Raw genomic sequence first — 19,955 nt, 5'->3', positions numbered from 1 at the left:
TTTCAGGAGTTCTCTTAATTTAATTTACAATCCTGTCAGTAAGTATGTCTTGCTTCCTACGTTTCTTGCTCCCATGACCACATTTACAAGGTTTTACCAGAATTTTGTTCTTGAATAAGTAAGACCCATCACTTTCTAGTCCAGGTTTACTTGTGACCAGTTTATTTTACGGATCAATCTACCAGACCAAATGCTGAGAACTTCTGAGCTGAGATCCTAGGAGGCCAAAATAACCCTGGATCTTTTTTCCATATATACCTGCACTCAAGCTAAATTATTAGTTCAGATATGTAAAATTTTACAAGTTTTAAGGTTTCTATGATATCAAAACAGCTGAAACTTTGGGAAATCTTGAGTGGAAAGCAAAAGAGAGGATGTGCAGATCTGGTGTATTTGTTCTCCCAGTTCTTAGCAAGTGCTGAGTTCCAATAATCTTAGTCACTTCACCGTGTTTTCCACAGTGCCGTGTCACGGCTATTTTGTATAATTCCCTTAGACAATATCTGCCAGCAAATGCACTTACTTTCTGTTCAACTGTTTTTAACCATTTCTAATGTATTTATTAGTATTTCTCACTGCTGTACTTATTTCTTTTGTCCCTGAAATTGTCCACTGACTTTAATTAAACCCATGAGCCTAGAGAATTTGACAATTTAATTCTTTTAAATGCAGCCTTATTGCCGAGCAGAGTTTCCCTGCAGCCCTCCCAGCTGTCGTTTTTATAGAGGAAACAGCTTTAGGTGTCGTAGCGTTAACTGCATTCAGGTACTGTTCTTCAGTGGGCATGGCATTTAGCGATAATTGAAATGAACTCATTTAAATGACCAGGTAGTGAAAAACAAATACAAACTAAACCTAGTCTAAATAAAAACACATTCTTCAGTGTAATCGCTCTTTAAAAAAACCTAATAATTAATCAAGGGCTGTTGTACAAAAAAAAATATAATCTATACAGATCCGTACGATCTGTAATTGCCACACTTGAAAGGAGAGACTTCTACAATTTGGAAATTTTATTTTATTTTTTCACGTAGGATATATTTTATACCTCATGATCCAAATCCTTTATGTTTTCTGTAGAATATTTGAAGTGAAACAATGCATCTTTTTCCGCTGAAAACAAAATAAATGGGTCCCTGAAGGATTTATTTTAAGTCAGATGCATTTGTCATTCTATATTGATAATCTTTGCACTTCATTATCATATTCAACTCACCATTTATATGCAGATGACACAATCATTTATGGTAATATATTATACTAGAAGAAAGCTTAATATTATCTTCAAGCTGATTTAAATGAGCTTTAAGATCATCTGCCACAATCTAAATTACTATTAAATATTAATGAAACAAAGATCATATTATTTGGCTCAAAACAGAAGTTGGGTAAACTGAACAACTGGCAATCAATGCGACCTTGGAGACAGTTAATGTCAATTGTGAAGAATATGGATACATCATTTTTTCATCGTATGACTAAACTATTGATTAGCTGTGAAGATTTGAAAGAAAGCCAAGAACTTTATTTGGGCTCAGAAAATTTGTTGACTTAGGGGAAAAGAAAAGATTTGTTTTCTTGCATTTTCAGTTTGTATTATGTACTTTGGGTTTTGCCGATTGCTGCATAATGTTTGTTAGGAAAGATAAAGTATCTTTAACTTGGTTATTTAGGCAAATTTGCTTTGAATTATACATTTCATAAACATCACCGTCTGTCATTTTAGCAACAATTGGCAAAAAAATAGAAAACTGTCAACATTTCTTTGGTACCATTATCCTTCTACTCTCTCCCTCTCCCCATCCTGTATCTTCAGATAAGTTACAATCTTCAGTCTTCCACATTTTCTGAAACAGAAAAATTAATAAGAAAACTAATATTTCTACTTCTTCATCTGGAGCCATACGGCTGGGAATTTGATGAAGTGGGTCAGGAGATTCAGGCAGATGCGGTATTTTGTATGTGTTTGTTTTTATGTAGGTCTGATCCTGTGATGTCCTCAGCATGTTCTAGCAGACACAGATTCAATGGCAGTTTATATTAATTCCCAAGTTGACAGATAAGGGTCTTAGTACTTTCCAGACGTCCTCATTCTTAAAAACTCAAGTCTGTAATCCCACAGTGACAAGGAAAAACCCCTGACCTCTGTATTTTTCAGTTTATTAAAAATGCAGAAGACCTTCTGCATTTGAACACTGGAAACTCACCTCCTCCTTTGTGTAGCAAGTTGTTTCACACGAACACATCCATTGTCCCAGAAATGCCAGCTCTTTTGACATTATAATGAGTCTCATGGTATGAGATATTGTTTGTTGTTACCCACTTTCTGTACTAGACATAATCAAGAACAATGTGGAAATGTTTTCTGGTCAGGACATCTAATATTTCCTCTTAACATTTTGCTTGTGCTGCATCAATCTGGGCATGGTTTTCTTTGAGCGTTTCCATTCAGGACAGGAGTCACAGCCATTTATTTGGCTCTCATCTGGATCTTTGCTGCCCTCCCAGTAAAGAGACTTTCACGTAGTTTTAGGAGATGGAGAGCTACTCTGACAGCAAGAAAATATACAGGGAAAGAGGAGAATGCAGGTATTTGATTTGTATATTTGGGAAAGAGGCAGGCTTAGAGGGGCAGAGCAGCTGAGGAACTGTAGGCCAGGATAGAAAATTGATTTAAAAAGGAGAGTGAGGACTAGGATAATTTGGTGGGTCTGGGAAAATCATTGTGGGAGAATTTGTGTGAGTAGGAGGCAGAAGGGTCTAGATGAGTGAGGGGTAGGTGCTCTCTGGGGGCACGGAAGTAAGGGGTAAAGAGGAAAAACAAAGGAGGAAAAAGCAGTGAAGGAGATTTAGAGGGGCAGAGCAGCTGAGGAACTGTAGGCCAGGATAGAAAATTGATTTAAAAAGGAGAGTGAGGACTAGGATAATTTGGTGGGTCTGGGAAAATCATTGTGGGAGAATTTGTGTAAGTAGGAGGCAGAAGGGTCTAGATGAGTGAGTGGTAGGTGCTCTCTGGGGGCACGGAAGTAAGGGGTAAAGAGGAAAAACAGAGGAGGAAAAAGCAGTGAAGAAGATTAGTGTTGGAGGAAATGAGGCATGGGCATGGGCATAAAGTTGCTTGCTGAGATTACTAGAAATTCAGGTCTAAAGGAAGGATTTATTGGGTCATGAGTTGGGACAATCAATGTGAAATAGGACCATCTAATATCCGGTTCTTTGGCTTACCTGGGGCAAAAGGACACTGGGTAGGACTTGCTGAAATTATGGATGGAAGAAAGAGCAGGGGAGAGGGAAAAGTTTGTATCTTCCCTACTGCAGACATTTGAGAAAAGTTGCTGGAATGTCTGTTGGAGCAATTGCAGGGAGGAGGAGATTTGTGCTTTATTTATCTATTTAAAGATATTTTCTAATTCAAAGTTAGTATGTCACATGTTTCAAGTACAGATGCCTTTCCTAGCAGATAAAGTAATCAGGCAGACTTCTATCTTCTGCTGAATTGTTTTTGGAATTAGCCTTACAACTAATTTCAAAAACTAATTCAGCAGATTTGATCTTTGAATTTCTTGATTAGGTAACACCATTTTCCCAGTTCACCTAGACCTGTCTTGGCAAGAGGCTTAAATAAATTTTCTTGTCCCTTTTTGCTGCCAACTCTCTTTGAAAGGATGGGAGAATCCCAAGAAGGAGCCCGGCTCTGAACAATGAAGCCATACTTCCATATCATCAGTAGAAACCTTGTTCCATACTGTAGTCACATCAGAAGGAGGCCCTTTTGAGCCTGTGCATGTTACCTAGTGATAATATAAGGTTCATAATGAATATAGATATTCTTCAGTGTGATTAATGTTTCTACCACCCATGTGCTCTGTGGGTAAGAACCAGCCCTGTATTGCAGTCACGAATGCTGCTGCAAGTTCAGTAATGAATGAGCTCTGACTTTTGCTGCTTGGATTTGCCGGTACCATTGCTGCCAGATGGGTATAGTCCTTGCCACCAGAGAGTGATGATGCCACATTGGATCCCTGGGCCCATTCTGCATTCCCAGCCATGCCTTTTCTTTTGGCAGGTGAAGCAAAGGCCCCCCTGCAGGCAGGTTTTCTGTTTCACCCCTGTCTGAGGACAGGAGACTGCCTTTTTATCACTGAGGGGACTCCTCTCCTCCCAAGTCTGTTACTGTTTTTGTTTTTAAAAAGATCTTCTCTCCTCTTCCCAGTGAAGCTGAGGTCACCTTCAGCCTTGCTTCGTTATAGTCCAGTTAGAAGTACATTGCTCCATTAGCCAGTCAGCTGTGCCATCTTACCCCACCCCTATCCCTCTTTACCCATACTGTCCTTTCCATTATCTGACCTTCCCCACGTTCATGTATTGCTATCTCTAATTATTCCAAACTCTCCTACATTTAACAATGTATATGCTTGATTTTCCACTTTCATAACTCTTAGCCAAACTTGCGGCACTTGATTTCCTCACTGGATGTACTCTGGCCAAGGCTTCTTAAAGCATTTACTTGCTGTTGGCACTCAGGGCTCTTGCCTTAACTACCTCCAGACATTGTACCCTTTCCTGCGTAGCCCAGCGCCTCACAGAGCAGTTGGATCCTTTCCTTGCTCTGTAACTGGGAAGCCTGAGCTTTATGGAAAGGGGGTAGCCCATGTCTGACTAATGGAGATAGTGAAGCTTCCAGGCTGCATCCCTGGCTCACCATGGCAAATGAGAAGGAGGCAGTCCCTCTGCTGCCAGCCCTTCTGTTCTGGACTGTCCTACAGTGAATGTTGAATGCTTCACATGGACCTAGAAATCAAAGGAACTTTTGAGGGAGAGGGGAATACAGAGAAGAGGGCATCTGTATAGAGTTTTACTGGGGCTCACGCGCCTACTCAAGTCATACATTTTGACAGCGCACTGGTGCTGCTTACACTCCTTTATTATAGAGAAAATGGAAACCTTTTCAGATTGAGATGCTTAAAATAGGCTCCTAAATCGATGCTTAGGCTTATAAATAGAAGCAGTTTGATTTTCAGCAATGCTGAGTGTTCTGGTGGTGCCAGTGTGGAAGAAAATGCTTTGTGTACAAAAGTGCATTATTAGAAAATGTGGAAATTCAAGAATTGTTATTTACAGACAAGCAGTAACCTTTTTTGGGGTCAGCTGGGCTTGGCTCATCTTTGGCCCCCATCTTTCATGGTTTTATTGATGATTTGATGTAAAAGCAGCATCTGTTATTAGTAGATATTTATGTCTGCCATGCGGATCTAACTTTATCGTGAGATTTGAACAAGAAACGGAAGGTCTTTGCAAGTTTGATGGTACTGTGCTTTTGTTGCATGCTTTGAAGAGGTGAAATGCCTGCTGCCATACCGCACTGATCCTGCGGCTGACTCCAGCTCTCGCAGAAACTGTGATTCACAAGGGCTCTTGTTTTTACCATAGTGGTCCCTGCAATCCTTTCTAAAGGAGTGCAAGAGAAATGTAGTTGAAGTTTTTATAACTGTAGCCTATGCACACCACTGTCTACATCCAGAAGGACCTTTTGGTTGGTTGGTTTTGTTTTTCTCACATGAGTTCTGGGGGAACCTCACAGCAGAGCAGTTGCCTTCCCTGATTTCCTTCTGTCTCCTCCCTGTCAGTCTCTAAGAACATTTTCTGTAGAAATTACCCTTCTGTGAAGTGAGCAGACTGCTGTGAGGCAACGCTTGTTTTTACATGCATGCTCCTCTCCGTGCAGTAATGCGAGATAGTGAATGGACCAGGATGCCAGATCTAAGCACTGATGAATATACCCTCAGATGTACCTGATGCTGTACGAGTTGTTGGGATATTTACCTAAATACAGGTTTTGGTCCCAAAGCTAAGTCACTGAAATGAATTTTTGAGGTGTTGGGAATGCTATAAAATTACAGCTTTTTTTTTTTTTAAGTCAATGTCACTGAAATTGTAGCTATGAAATGCAGTCAAAAAATCAAACCACTCAACGCAGGACTCTTTGCCCTGTCTGTGTGAAAGCCAGCTTAGTAAAATGAATATATTCTTTAACAGCTATTAAAAATATGGTGTTTTTTTTAAATTTCCTTTGGAAAGTAAAAGCAACCTAAGGTAGGTACTGGCAAGTGTAAGTCCTAAGTTGTTTCTCTCTGAAGCTTTTGTTTGGCTCTGATAAATTCCTCTTTTAGGATCACAAAGACTCTATTTCCATTTGTTTTTTGTTTCCTCTTAGAACAGATAATTTCATACCAGAGCCTTCATTCACATAAGGAGTTGAATCCAAGAGGTTATTTGTATTAGTATAGCCTACAGGTTAGACTCTTGAAACAGAATATAACCAAATTAATCATAGCTCAAAAAATTACAATTTTCATATTCTTAGCATAATCTTTTATAGAAAAATCTTGTTGTATTCCTTCTATTAATGCAAAACTTCAGATAGATGCCGATCAGCTGACTCATTCTCAGGAGCCGAGATTATTCTCATCAAATACAATGTCACAAGAATTTATTTCATTGATCATATATTGTAAGCTGTAAGTATATTCTATTCCATGTAATGCTAGAAATAATGGATAAGAGTTCTCTCATATTTCCTTCATGTGTTCAAAAATCTTCTTATGTGGTAGAATTATGACAACATTTTGTGTTTTATTTAAAGGTGATTGGGTGTTTTGTTTCTTAAATGTTTAGTGGCAAGTTGAAGACAACTTTTCAGTGCTATAAAATTTGAAAAAGTAAGAAGGAAATAACTTTGAAAGTTCACAAAGAGGTTATAAAGAAGACATAAAGAATGTAAAATATTGTAATAAGATTTATAGTCATTTGCTGAAAGCATTTAAGTATATTGACCCTTTTGTTAGTATAGGGCTTTTATTATTAAGTGAATATACGCTTAATTATAATTGCTTCTTTCATGTAAGAGTGATTTTATGAACTTGAGCTTATAATGATTAACTTAGAAATCTTACATATGATGGGCAGTTGCGATAAACTTAAATTTAGATGGAAGAAAGGTGAACTCATTTCAAACAGGGACATAAACCAGATGATACTGATTATATCGATGGATACAGAGCTAAGCCATATGCTGGGAGTGACACCACACAGACTGCAGGGCAGGTTTTCTTCTAGCTCAGGTTGCCGGGAGCCCAAACTAAATATTTACATCACTGAGCTCAGCAAGAATAAGCCAGCAATGGCCTTTATTAATGTAGATTCTTCAAAAGACATAAAGAGGACCACTGCAGGAGAGGTCAGACAGCAAAGTCCAGATCCCTGAACTCTGCTCCTGGCTCTGTATGTGTTACTGAATGTCTCGGTGCTTCTGGTTTCCATTTATGAAACAAGACTAATATTTATTTACTTTTTCAAACACTTTGGGATCCAGAATTGCTTGATATTAATAAGCTGTTTGCGAGCCAAGCTCTGGCAAATCTCCTTTGTACTTCTGGCATAGGAGTCACTCTGGCAAGGAAGTGAGGTTGGGGTGACCTGACATACCCTTGTAGTGGTGAGGGAGCTCAGGACGGCTTTGGAGTTGATACCTGCTGTCCACCAATACAGACATAGTATGATTTAGCGCAGAGCAGCCCTGAGACAGCTGTGAGCAGGAGGGAGGGCCTTGTCACACACCAGGGGCAGAAGGAGCGTGCCATCCCCTTCACTGTGTGCAGCAGCAGGGCCTGCTCTACTCAGGGAAGGGCACCTCCCCGGGCCAGGAGGTTGAAGAGGATGAAAGGTGAGAAACGTGGCTGGTTCAATGAAGGTGAAATGCTGGAGACTGCCGGGCAGACTCTTTTGGAAAAGGCTGTGCCACATGCAGCGTGGTCATAACACACTGGGCTGCAGGCACGCTGTGAAAATAAATGCCTGTCCTCCCACAAGAGTTTCCTCTCCCTTTCAAGAAGCTTTGCATAGCACAGTGACCACAGATGCTGAATGGCTCCCCAAAGTTATGAAGCTTTTCTTTTAAACCTCATGGCTCTGAAGTGATATGTTAAACTCTTTCTTCTCTGGTGGTTTTTTAACCTTTTTTTTAGGCCCTGAGTAGGCTTCTTCGTACACATCACTCCTTAAAACCCAGCAAGACTCTCAGGGGCCTTACATGCCCTTGTACCTCAAGGAAAAATGTGCAGCGATCATGACAGCAGGCAGCATTTGACTTCATGTGGTTCCCCCAACTATTTCGTACTTCTAGGCTGCTTGGATGATGACCACTGCTGAGTTTGAGCTCTCCTTTCTGTCCCAGCGTTGTTCAGTGAAGGCAGAACAACTCAAGTAGCCACTAATGCAGATCCTCTGATAAAAGGTGTTATGAAAATGCAAAGGACAATACTGTTAGTGCACTTAAATATTAGGGCTGTTCAAAGTCTCACATGAGAAATGAGATTATCTGTAATTCTTCTTTCTCTTTTCCACAAAATAACAATCTTCTGTTATAGTAGAAATATTAATTAAATTGAAAGTTAAATTGCTTCTGTTGGATAACCCCATTTTCTAATTCCAAATGTTAAATAGTGGCACTAGGATCATTCTACAATAACAGGCCAATATGATGCTAAAGGGAACATTACTTTTTCTGGCTGTTGTTTAGGAGTGAAGAAAAACAGCAAGAACCTGTTTACATGCAAATGTCATCTGTATAAAAAGCAGGGAAATGCTCTAAAGAGAAGATATTATTACAAAGGCATAATTTTCTGGAGGCAGAAAAAACAGAGGAAACGTTTTATGGTCATCAGCAGTCTCTCCATAAATCTGTACCATCAGGCATGCTGTGAGGTTGGCATGTATACTGGTCTAAAAAAAGCCTGAGACCCTCAGCCTGGAGACTAAGAAGAAGGGGAAATGCATGCAATGTGTCAAAGAATTTGCCGTCTGTGCTGAGCAGAAACCAGATGTTTTTGCTAGTAATTATTATTATGATAATTCATTTAAGTAGGAATAAAATAGGGCATGATTGTTTACTGCAGCCTGTTTTCCCCAGACAGGCTGGGAAATGAGAAAAAAAATCTCAGAGGTTTTACTCCTGGTTAAATGAATAATTTTTTCATTTAACCAGGAATAAATATGGCAACAAAAATAGTTCTCGTGTATATTGCACGGTAGCTGTGAATAGACGTCATACACTTTTTTCTTCCAGAAAGTCACAAGGCTGTTGAGGAACGTTAGGGAAGGTCACTTTGAATTTATTTTTTTTACACATCTTGCCTCCTGCTGAAATGGGAGCTGAACAGTGGAAAAACTGGAATGTCCAAAGAGTGGCAGAGAATTAGGAATAATCTGCCTTGGCAAGTCTAGGTGGTCTTTTCAGGTGAGAATCATCTGTTGGGAATGGATAGTGGAGGAAAGCATGTTGTGAGCCAGACTTCTGTCAGTTATTCCAGGGTATCCATTGGATTTTGCTCTAGCATTTCTTACAAATGCTGACTTTACATGTGTACAAAAGTTTAGAATTATTAAATCCTTCTCAGTTCCTGGTGTTTGATTAGGAACTCTTAGTAAGCAGAAAGTCATTTTTTCCCTTCTCCTTACTCCCACAGGATAGAAATAGCTACCAGTGTTTTATATATATATGTTAGAGAATAGTGTCAACGAAGTGCTCAGCAAATATAAATCTGGTTGATCTGTTTAGTCTGAGAAGAAAAAGTGCAATGTTCAGCTGCTATCCCTTTTGCAAGCATTAAGTTGGAAGCTTTGAGAGAGTTAAATAAGTCCTATAGAAAAATTAAAAACTAAACAGAGTCTGGAGGAGTTTAATCGAGCAAGTGCATTATTGGGAGTCTCTCTGACGGTGAGGGTTAATTTATCACCCTGAATCCAATCACTTTATAAAAAGCCAGCGTGGGTTTCATTTACTTTGATGAGGTTTATTGCAAGATTCCAGAAAATCAATTTTACTGTGAGCCATATTAAACCCAGGGGAATATAAACACTATATGTACTACACATAACTTTTTGTTATTGCTTACTGGATCACTGGGGAAATTATATGTTTACCATGAAGAAGGGTTATGGCTACGTTCGTTGTCTTGGGTAACTCCCAGCCTACCCATCGTAGTGAAATAAAACAAAACGGTAGAGTTCAGAATCAGCACTTAACTTGTCTTCATATAGCCTGAGGTATAGAAACGCTCAGCAGTAGTGACTTGATTTTCCAAAGGGTTTTAAATAACTGTTATGTTATATACTATCACTTTGTTCTTTCGCAAACAGATGGTAAATGCAGGCAACACATACGCTGCTGCTGGTTGACCAAGCCAGGCAATTCTTGCTCCCAGAGTTTCTGGGAGCCCAAAGGCAGAACTGACAGGCAGTTAACTTGGAAAGGGTCAAGTCTGATCTGCTGGTTAGGGACTTGGAAGAAAATTTGGAGTTTGCAGGAATTTCTGTTGTGTTTACTTCTTTTCTATCTTCCATCCCAATCTGTTTTACATGCTTTCTGATTTTTGTGTGAACTAAAAAATGAGAGGAAAGTAATTTTGCACAAGAAGGTTATGTTGCCTCTGGTGATAGCAGGTCAGAAACTCCTTTGGGGTTGTGCTGAATAGATGGTTTCCTGTTCTACAGTTTTGTACATACTGGTAAGGTCATAACATCTTTCAATTATTGGTGATTTTTTCTCCTTATCAGGCCTTCCAGGTGATGACACACTACTTAAACTACTTATGTTGTAATTGGCCAAAATTAGTGGGTTTTACACAAGGAAATTTAGATGGCAAATAAATACACAGATTCCATTTCCTATATAAAAAGGCATCACAATTCAAGAAAATATCTTTCAAAATCAGGTGTGTTTAGCCTGTTTCGTGATGATTTTCATTCTTTTGTTTGCCATGTTGGGCTCTGTTGTAGCATGACAGGAAACGGACAGCTCTCTGTGGCTTCAGTGGCTGAAGTGAAAGAGCAGAACAATACATCTCTCTGTCTGTCTATCTATATTTCTCCACATGAGTTTCTTAACAACTGAGATGGGATATCTGAAAGCTTCTAAATGTAGTTAAATGCTCATTTTTGTCTAGTTTTTGAGGGAAATGGAGAGTATAACTCTCTCATTAAATTTTGAGACTTCTTCTGTAAGATGTAATGCATGTTTCTCTTCATAGTTTTATTTGCACATTGTATTTGGTAGTGTTGTAATCCAAAAGCTCTTGATTGGGCCAAACTCCCTGTGAAGTGTGTTGGAGGGAGAGAAGAAAGTGAGGTGTAGCCATTATTTAAAAGTATAAAGTCTATTATGGTTTACAGGTGGTTGTAAAAATATTGTGACAATAAATATGGAAAAACAATGCTAAAACAATCTCCCAATATATTCTAAAATTGAAAGAACAATTAACAAAATTCGATTCACAGCAATTTTGTAAGTAATCTTTTTGTCTCTGTGTAGAAAAGAAGTTACTCTTTTTAATGATCCCTTCTATTAAAATTTCATAAAATGAAATTTTAAAAAATCAGATGACAGTCTGTAAGTATAACACATAAATTCTTTACAAGACAAATTATCGTGGAGCTTACCAGTTTAGCTCTCTCGTTATCTTGTTGCCACTCTTCACCTTCCCTGTCTCTTGTATGTTGTATTTTTAAGTGTGAGCTCTTGAAGTCTCAGCTCTTTCTTTCAATGCTGTCTTGCAATTGTTTTTACTATGCAACTGAGTAAAAGTGTGAAAGCATATGAGAATGGTTGAAAAGGAATGAACACTTGTTCTTATTTTGTGGTGTTCGTTAGAATCTAGTCACTGAGACTTTGGCACAGAATTTCAGAAAAAGGGTGTGGATTTGTCATGGGCAACCCTGGATTTGGGTTTGATTTTGCAAATCCAGGGCAGAGTTTGTGGCTTTGTGTTCTGAACTGCTGAGTTCATTTCAGATTAGATTTAGCTCAGTGGAAGGGAAATCAGGCTGAAATACCAATAGCTTTGAATATCCTATCCACAACATTTCTTGTATTCTTTGTAGATGTGTTTTTTCTTTGTACACAGCTTTCGAGCAAGTACAAACTATCCTAGAGCTGGTGAATACAGCAGAAGATGCTTTTGGAATCTGGATCTTGACTATGCCCAACTCAGATGTATTTCTGAGACTACAGCATGTGGCTGGGGGAATGTCAATATCTTCAGCAAATGAACAAAAGCACGAGAACCTAACACCAAACACATTAAAGATGCTTTGGTATTGATATCTGTACATAATCTGTTTATTTCTAATATCTAAAGACTAGTTGTACGCATGAGGATATCATACACCGCACACAACAAAATAGTAAAGATCTTTAGTTTTTGTAAAGTATTTTGTTCTTTCCTTCATTTTTTTCTTTGTATGTGTGTGGCAAGGAACTAAATTATGCTTCAGTAGCTAAACAAATTATGCAAAATTATACACCATGAATATTTTATATTCCAGAACCCTGAAGGAAGGACTTTCAATGGCTTTATGTCTCCAACAACCTGTGTCATACCCAGATGAATTCCACGACTGATAAGTGCCACTTCTTCCTAAAACTTTACTCAGGTCTTTATTTCATTTTTTTCTTTGCGTTTGTCAGTGATTATTAATAGGAATGTCTCAAGGGTTTTATTGTATGTAAGAAAATGGAAGTTACTACAGTCAGCCTTCTTTCTATTACTGCATGAGGCAGGCAAGTTATTCCCTTTATAATTCTGAATTTATTTAAAATTTCATAGAATCATATAAGAAATATGGCAAAAACAGGACTAAATTTAAAAAACTAGCTAAACCACACTTCATCTGATGCTGGACTGCACCTACTCTGATCTATCTCTTTTTTAATTTTTTTTTTCTGTGTGCCAAATTGTATTTCCTTAGAGATATATTTCCCCTTTTTCTGTCAGACTTTAATTACAAAACCACATAGACTTGCGTATGGTAGACTGTAGCTATGGTGCACTGGAAAATTAGAGCAGTTTATAGAAAATATTTGGAATTTTTCATTATTTAACTAGTTTTAATTAATGATCTCGTCCTGTTTCAATCTAATACTAAGGAGCTGGCTTGTTGAGATCACATGCATCTGCCCCTGAAGTGGCTGGCAAAACAGAAATCTTGTAATTATAACTTAACAAGGATTCTTTGGCACTGCTTTCTGGTTCCTGGGATGCAGAGCCTGTGAGTTAATGCCATAATTTTGACTCCAAGTGGCACCGAAACAGGGGATGTGGGTACATTTCAGTGTGCTCATTAATCTTCAATGTGTTCCAATAACTTCATATCATATATTGGCAAATGCTGGAGTGGGAGTGCAATTTTTTGGGGTAAAGTGTACTATTTACTATTCATTTAATACCACTAACTTTTCAAGAACATCACTCATACAAAGTTTCTACTAAGTTATCCAAAGAACCTCAGCTTACTCTTGGAAACAGTTTTGGGTGCAGTGTACCTGTTTTCCGTTCATCCCATCCATTCCATGCCTTTTGTTGATGCCAATATAGTTCAACATAAGATGAAATTATCAGTTACAATAAAGATATTCACTGACACAGGTAATGCTAACATATTAAAACATTTATGTTTTTATGTCATGCCTACTGCTTCAGTATTTCAGTATAGATCTGTTTGTCTTCTTTTACCATTGGAATGGAATGTGCTGTTACAGACAACACAGTTGATGACAGAGGTCCCTGTTTTGAAAGGTATTCAAGAATTGATTTATTTTAGGTATATACTGAAACCCTTTCTTTAGCTGGAGCTGTAAAGAGCAACTGTCTGCTGTGATGTCTCTGGTTTATACCTGCTCATATGAGTATGCACCACAGGTATGGTCCATGTCAGTCAATTAGAAAACACTGCATAGCTGCAGCACTCCTAGATTTGGTCACCTTATTTTGGCAAAATTGGCAAGGACTATTACTCAAGTGGAATGTGTATTATTGTTACTGTCTGCTGGCCATCACTAATAGTACTATTCCAAAATTAGTTAGCCTGTGTTATTAGGTAAACAATAAACAATATACATAACTGTCTTTTACTGTCTGACAGATTGTGTACGCATATCAGCTTAGAATCCAGGATATTTATAGAAAGGAGGAATAACATATTTTGTTTTCATTTTGCAGAACTAATCTATGTTAACCAAAACGTGTGTAGCTCAACAGTCTTTCTGTAAAAATGGTCTGATGATGAATTTTTCTTTGTGTGTTTTAGTGATGTTATGGCTTAGTTTTGACTATTCGGTGTTTCAGGGAAACATAAAAAATAGAATTTATATTGTTCATTATTTTTACAGCTCAGTGGAAAGTGCGAATAACATTCATAAAACGTAGATGGCCAGATAAAATTATAAAATATTATTGATGAATTAACCTGAGATCCTGATCATATGAATGCAGTGTTTGGTTTTTACTACAGGATGTGAGTTTAGACTGAGAAAACACAATGCTAATACTACAATCTCCTGATGATTTTATTGTATTTTGCCCTTTAAAATGGCTTTTACACTGAAATACGGAATGGTCACTAATGTCGTAACTGATCCCGTATACATGGTACAAGATTGGAGAAATACTACCTCTAGACCCATATTAAAAAAAAAAAAAAAGTAAGAAGAAAATTCTATTTTAACAGTTCTAAATACAGGACCCTTTTGAAGAGAGAAAGAAAACACAATGCCTTTAAGAGGGAGCCTCTGGCTTTGTGTGTAACAGAAGGTGTAAGGATAATGAATGTATTTTAAGTGAGAAATATTGAATACTTTGTTTACTTCCTTGAAAAAGCAAATTGCAATGTCCTGTCCTTTACATACTTAAAAATGCAGTACTTATTTGTGCAATTAAATGCACATTTCAGAGGAAGGAGAAATGTGCACAACTTTATTCAGAAGAATTTTACAAGAGGAAAGTGAGATTTTGAACAGCTTTTAATAAAATAGTTAATGTATTTGTGCTTTTTTGATGGACTTTATTAGTAACATTGAAGTGTAAGCCAGTTGGAATAGCACACACAGCTGCAGGAAAATAGTGCAAATTTTGACATTTGAGGTTGAATAAGTCAAAGCTTTGTTAACTTTTATACCAAAAAGCTAGTATTTTGTTGTAAGCATGCAGTGGAATTAAGGAGATTATGCACTGTCCCTTAAAGTGAAGAAAGTCAGGAGTTGTTTGGTTTTCCTGAAGCCTGAGCATTTCAGTCAACTGACAATTATTTACTGTTCTTGTGAAGCGAACTACTACTCCTGCATTTTTCAAAACTTTTTTTTCCTCTGTCTTTCCCACATAATATATTTGATATATTAGACCTGAGATACTAAAAGGCATGGAAAACAAACAGAAGCCCACATCCTGTTGGAATCCATGGAAGTTCAATATCTTCCTCCTCTGAAAATCCCAGCCTACATAATCACTGTATCTTTTTTTAAATCTTTGGCGTTGTTATTGATTGCAACACAAAAACTTTAACAAATACACAGTCAGGGAGTGTAACTTAGATGAGGAGAAGTTTGGATATTTGAAGGAGAGTGATTAAATAGTCTGAATTAGGCTGTGAAACATATTCTGGCTGTGAGAGGATAGAATTTGGCAAGAATGGGTTGGCAGGACGGAGGAATCCAAAGCTTGATTGTGACTTCTCCTGTGACTCCACTTTATACCAGAGTGGGGGGAAAAAACTTGAAGAATGCCTGGGAGGATTAGGGAGGAACGAGTACCTGCTCAGGGAAGAGGATTTTAGTTTGTCACTGTCACTCACCTTTTTGACCTCAAGTGGGAACAGGTGGGAATACAGGAAGGAAGATTATCATCTAGATGGATTTATTAACAGCTATAATATAGAGGCTCTTAAGAGAGAGATTTGCTAAGATATACTTGTGCTACAATTCTTCTAGGTATCCTAAGGGAATTGAACATGTAATAAAATCCTTTTGAATGTAGATCATTGGAACTTGGGTTCAACTGATAAGTTACTAAGTTCAAACCAAAATCAATGTATTCAGTGATAATTATGCATTAATGATGTGTTCCAGGGAACTTAGGTGCTCAAGTAGTTATTCCAAGCCTCTTTCTTTTTCTTCTTGAGATAACAGTATGGGTTTATTTGTAGACTATATTCTTGTTAACTTGAATTTAAATAGCTGCAATCCACCCTAGCATCAAAATAAACCTTTGTATGTATTTGATACATGTAAGATCTCTTCTTGTTTTTGAGGTGCTAATGTGTAGTTCTTTGAATGATCTTTTCTAGCTCTTGGGACAGCAGCACTGTGTAAGGAATCATAGCATTTGAGACTTACTACCAGTACCATTTAACACTGATTCAGCATTTAAAACTAGCCAGCTTCACCATCTTGAGTTTAATATTCTTTTATACAAAGTTTTTATTTGTAGTGAGAAATGAAACAAAAATTTCTTACAGATGTGGAACGCCAAGATGGGTTTCCTCTTTTGCCTTTTTTATTCTGAAACTCTAAGAAGGGATTGGTGAAGAGAGTGTGAGGAAGCATAACAGACCTGGAGGCTCCCCTTGGTCAGGCAGACTCCTTTTAGGAAGTTGCTAACCCACATGGTACACTTCGGATAGCTAAATTCCAGGACCTAAATGTGTGGATTTGTAGGAAGTATCTGATTTCTAGTCTTTAAGGAAGGGGTGACTCACAAAAGTCTCTAGATCTGTGACTTGCTGAGGTCATCCATTCCCCTACAGCAGCTTGCTATAGAACGGAAGATCGGAGCTAAAATTCTTACCAAAGAAATCATGGGATAAGATGCCTTCAGGTCATTTTAGAAAGCTTTCTTCCTCCCCACCTCCCACAGAAATTCAGCTGTGCTACCAAGTTGAATATTGTACTGGTTTTCAGCCAGGAAAGTTGGGAGGACTGGAGGTGACTAATCAAGGATGTTTCAGAGAGATGAAGCTGTTGTCTGGGATTTCTTTTTAAATTGAGAATCCAGTAGTAAGCTTCCTATAGTGAGACTTTGCTGTTGCTCACGTAACATGTTGAAGGATGAGGTGTGTCCTGAAAGGTAGAAGCACTTGATTTCATTTCCTGATGTGTACATCCATATGTAAATGGTGAAAGAATTTTGCCTTTGAGGCACAAAACTTGTACAGAATGTAAATTAACTTCAAACTGAAATAATTCATGGTTCTGAGGACAAATAACATAATGGTTGTTATAACCATGTTTATGAAATGCTAAACTTTAGCACACAGCAATCAGCCAAAGCTATAAGGCAGTGTAAAAGACTGCACACTTAATAATTGTAAATGTTACATGAGTGCGAGTCGCTTGATTAAATTTATTAGAAATGTGTTACGAGCATTTTAAGAAATAAAGCATTTATCACAAAATGATGATTTCTTCACTTAAGCTCATTAGGAAATCACACATCAATTCACGCATAATTACAGAGGAATTTCTGCCACTCACTACAAATCATTACCACATTAGCTAAAGTTGACTTAATTTATCTGTGATTTGGAAAAGGTGGTATCTAAATAGGAAAATTAGTTTATACAGAGGATGAAACTATAAACATCATCACAAAGGACTTAGCCTCCTCTTATTTGTTAGACAAAGATGCACCTTTTAACTCTTTTATATGTAAAGCTTTTCAATGAGCTCTAAAGCTTTTCTTTCCATGTCAGAATCCCATATTATGGATCCAGTGCCAGGTACTTAATGAATCGTTGATAGTCAAGGCACGTATACTTGCGCCAGACATACTCATTGTTTTTAATGATCATTGCAGTTTGAGATTGAATTGAAAGGGTTTGGGGGAGGCTGGGAGATAGGGAAGGAACAAGTTTTGCAAGTGCTGGTAAGCTAGTCCCTCAGCAGCGGAGCAGAAAATGAGCATTCTGCCAACACCCACAGCATTTATGCTACCCTGTGTTTACATTCCCACAAGGTTTACGGTGGACATAGCTCTCCCGTGGCCTGTTGCACCTTCTTTATTTCCCAAACTTTGTGTGAGTTTGAGGATGGTGTGTAAATGATTGTGTCCAAGCTAAAGGTGTGACTGGCTACCACGTGTTTCTTTTACAGATAGTTTGCGTGTTTTCTGTTTGTTAGTTCGCAGATGCTCTTGTGAAAGGGATAGGTTAGGCTCAGAATAATTAGGCTGTGTGGTCATCTGTCCAGGAGGCATGTAGAAACACAGTCTTTGTGATTCAGGCCGGTATATTTAGGGAGAAATTGCTCTGTAACTTTACAGCCTTTCATTATGTGAGGCATGACTTTGTCCAAGCATTTCCCTATTCTGTATTCAAGTGCTGTATCATTCTTACTATTGGAAAGTATTTATGTCACAATTAGTGACTCTAATTAGAAGGGGGTTTTGTCTTTTTTTAATCTGGGGCATTTCTGTGATACGCCTTACCGTTATACCTCAAGCAGTCGTATTGCAAGAAACAACAGGCTGTGCACGGAGAAGTGAAGGAAGGCAGATGAAGAAAGGGTGAGCAAAGTCAGATTCTTTCTAAATTTCCTTCACTGTCAAAAATAATGTACCTGGAAACACGCTCTGAGTTTTGTACTGAGAAAACAAAGTACTGATAGTTTGTTTTCAGCAGCCCTCCTGAGGGGTTCTTATGTGTCCTTTGTTTGGGGTCTTTTGTATAAGCTCGGGATCTGCAAGTTGAAAGTTATGCTCCTCCTTCCACATTAGTACCTCACATTTATAGACTGAAGCATTGTTTCCTGTTTCTTTCTGAATTTATCTCCCTGGCAACACGTGAGCCACTTGTGATTCTTTTGCTAGTAACTTTTTCCTGCATTTAAGGGCTCAAATACAACTTTAAGGGCTGTTATTTTCTGAGTAAGATGTAATGTTGAATTGTATGTGGTAAATTAATAATTTTCAGTGGAATTAGCACATTTTCACGTTGTTTTTCGCATCCTTTTCGTAAGGTAGGATGTGAGGTTGCGTGAGTTGGCTGTGCCAATGAAATGGCTTGCTACTGCCAAAAGGGGTAGTCCTGCTCCCTCCTCCTCTCTGGTTCCTGTCTGACCCTTTGTTGAGCTGACTCGACATGCTAAACCCACAGAAAAATGTTCTCTTTTTGGAAAAAGAAAAAGCTTTCCTACCAGTGGTGCAAGTTGCAAGCTCCTTGACAAGTCCACCCATTTCAGTGCCTTTTGAATGAATGGTCTGGTTCAGGTGTCCTAAGAAACCTCACATATGTAGTCACAGTGTCTCTTAAATGTGTTTTAATAATCTCTCTCTTTTTTATTATTGTTCCTTGTTCTATTGTGGTAAATAATAATTTCATATAAGAATGATGATTGCCATTGAAATGGATTAATATGTTGTAAAAAGAAAGTAAATTTGACAAGAAATCTGCCACTTCCACTTTTAAGAACTGTAAGGTATCTACCTACATCTTAAATATAAGCAAATAATTGTATCACACATTGTCTGTCCATTTAAAAAGAAAGGTTAGAGAAGGGCTTCTTAATCCCTGCAGCTCTGATGCTTTTAGAGAATTTTCTTTATTTAATCTTGAAATAGCCATTTGTGACCAAATTAGTGATTTGATATACTGAACAAATTAAGTTCTTAATCTCATTGCATGCAGAATTCATGTTTTCAGCTTTCATTGCTACTGGAATTTCAAGTTGGTTTTGGTTAATCTTGAAGTGAGCATTGCATCCTAGGTAGGAGGCAGTGTGTTTGACAAAGAATGCCAACTTTGGCAAGGGATGAAGACATTGTAATGATAAAAAAGAAGGCGGGGGCGGGGGAGAAATCCAAGAAACCAATCTGAGCAGCCATTCTAGTGCGGTGACAGCAGCAGTTTAGTACATTGTATCAAAATGAATGGGCTTTGCATAATTGATTTCAACATACTAGTAGCCTGAGGTCTAAACTGCTCTAACCCAGAATTTATTAGCCATGCTACAAAGACAGGAGAAAACTGTGCAATCTGCTACAGGGGAGGTAGAGAATAGCATTGCTATTAGAGTAAAAGCTTTAAAAGTAGGACAGAGCTACTAAGAGAAACCCCTTTTGTATATTTATTGG

General features: G+C 38.0%; 1 long non-coding RNA gene across 3 annotated transcripts in view; it reads left to right on the top strand.

Moving 5' to 3' along the window:
- LOC106889538 overlaps positions 1 to 19,955 on the top strand; it is a 231,124-nt gene that overhangs the window by 153,148 nt on the left and 58,021 nt on the right. For 2 of the 3 annotated variants that reach the window (XR_001412356.1, XR_001412357.1), the window contains exon 2: positions 12,382 to 12,489. The exons of the other annotated variant lie outside the window; for it this stretch is intronic. This is a non-coding gene — a long non-coding RNA (uncharacterized LOC106889538). The remainder of the gene's footprint in view (positions 1 to 12,381; positions 12,490 to 19,955) is intronic. 3 annotated transcript variants of the gene reach the window in all.

This window comes from Calidris pugnax, unplaced genomic scaffold (assembly GCF_001431845.1).
Source record: "Calidris pugnax isolate Ruff unplaced genomic scaffold, ASM143184v1 scaffold15, whole genome shotgun sequence".
In the NCBI taxonomy this organism is placed as follows: domain Eukaryota; kingdom Metazoa; phylum Chordata; class Aves; order Charadriiformes; family Scolopacidae; genus Calidris; species Calidris pugnax.
Note: the sequence above shows the minus strand (reverse complement) of the source record. Positions and strands in the feature narration are given on the sequence as shown.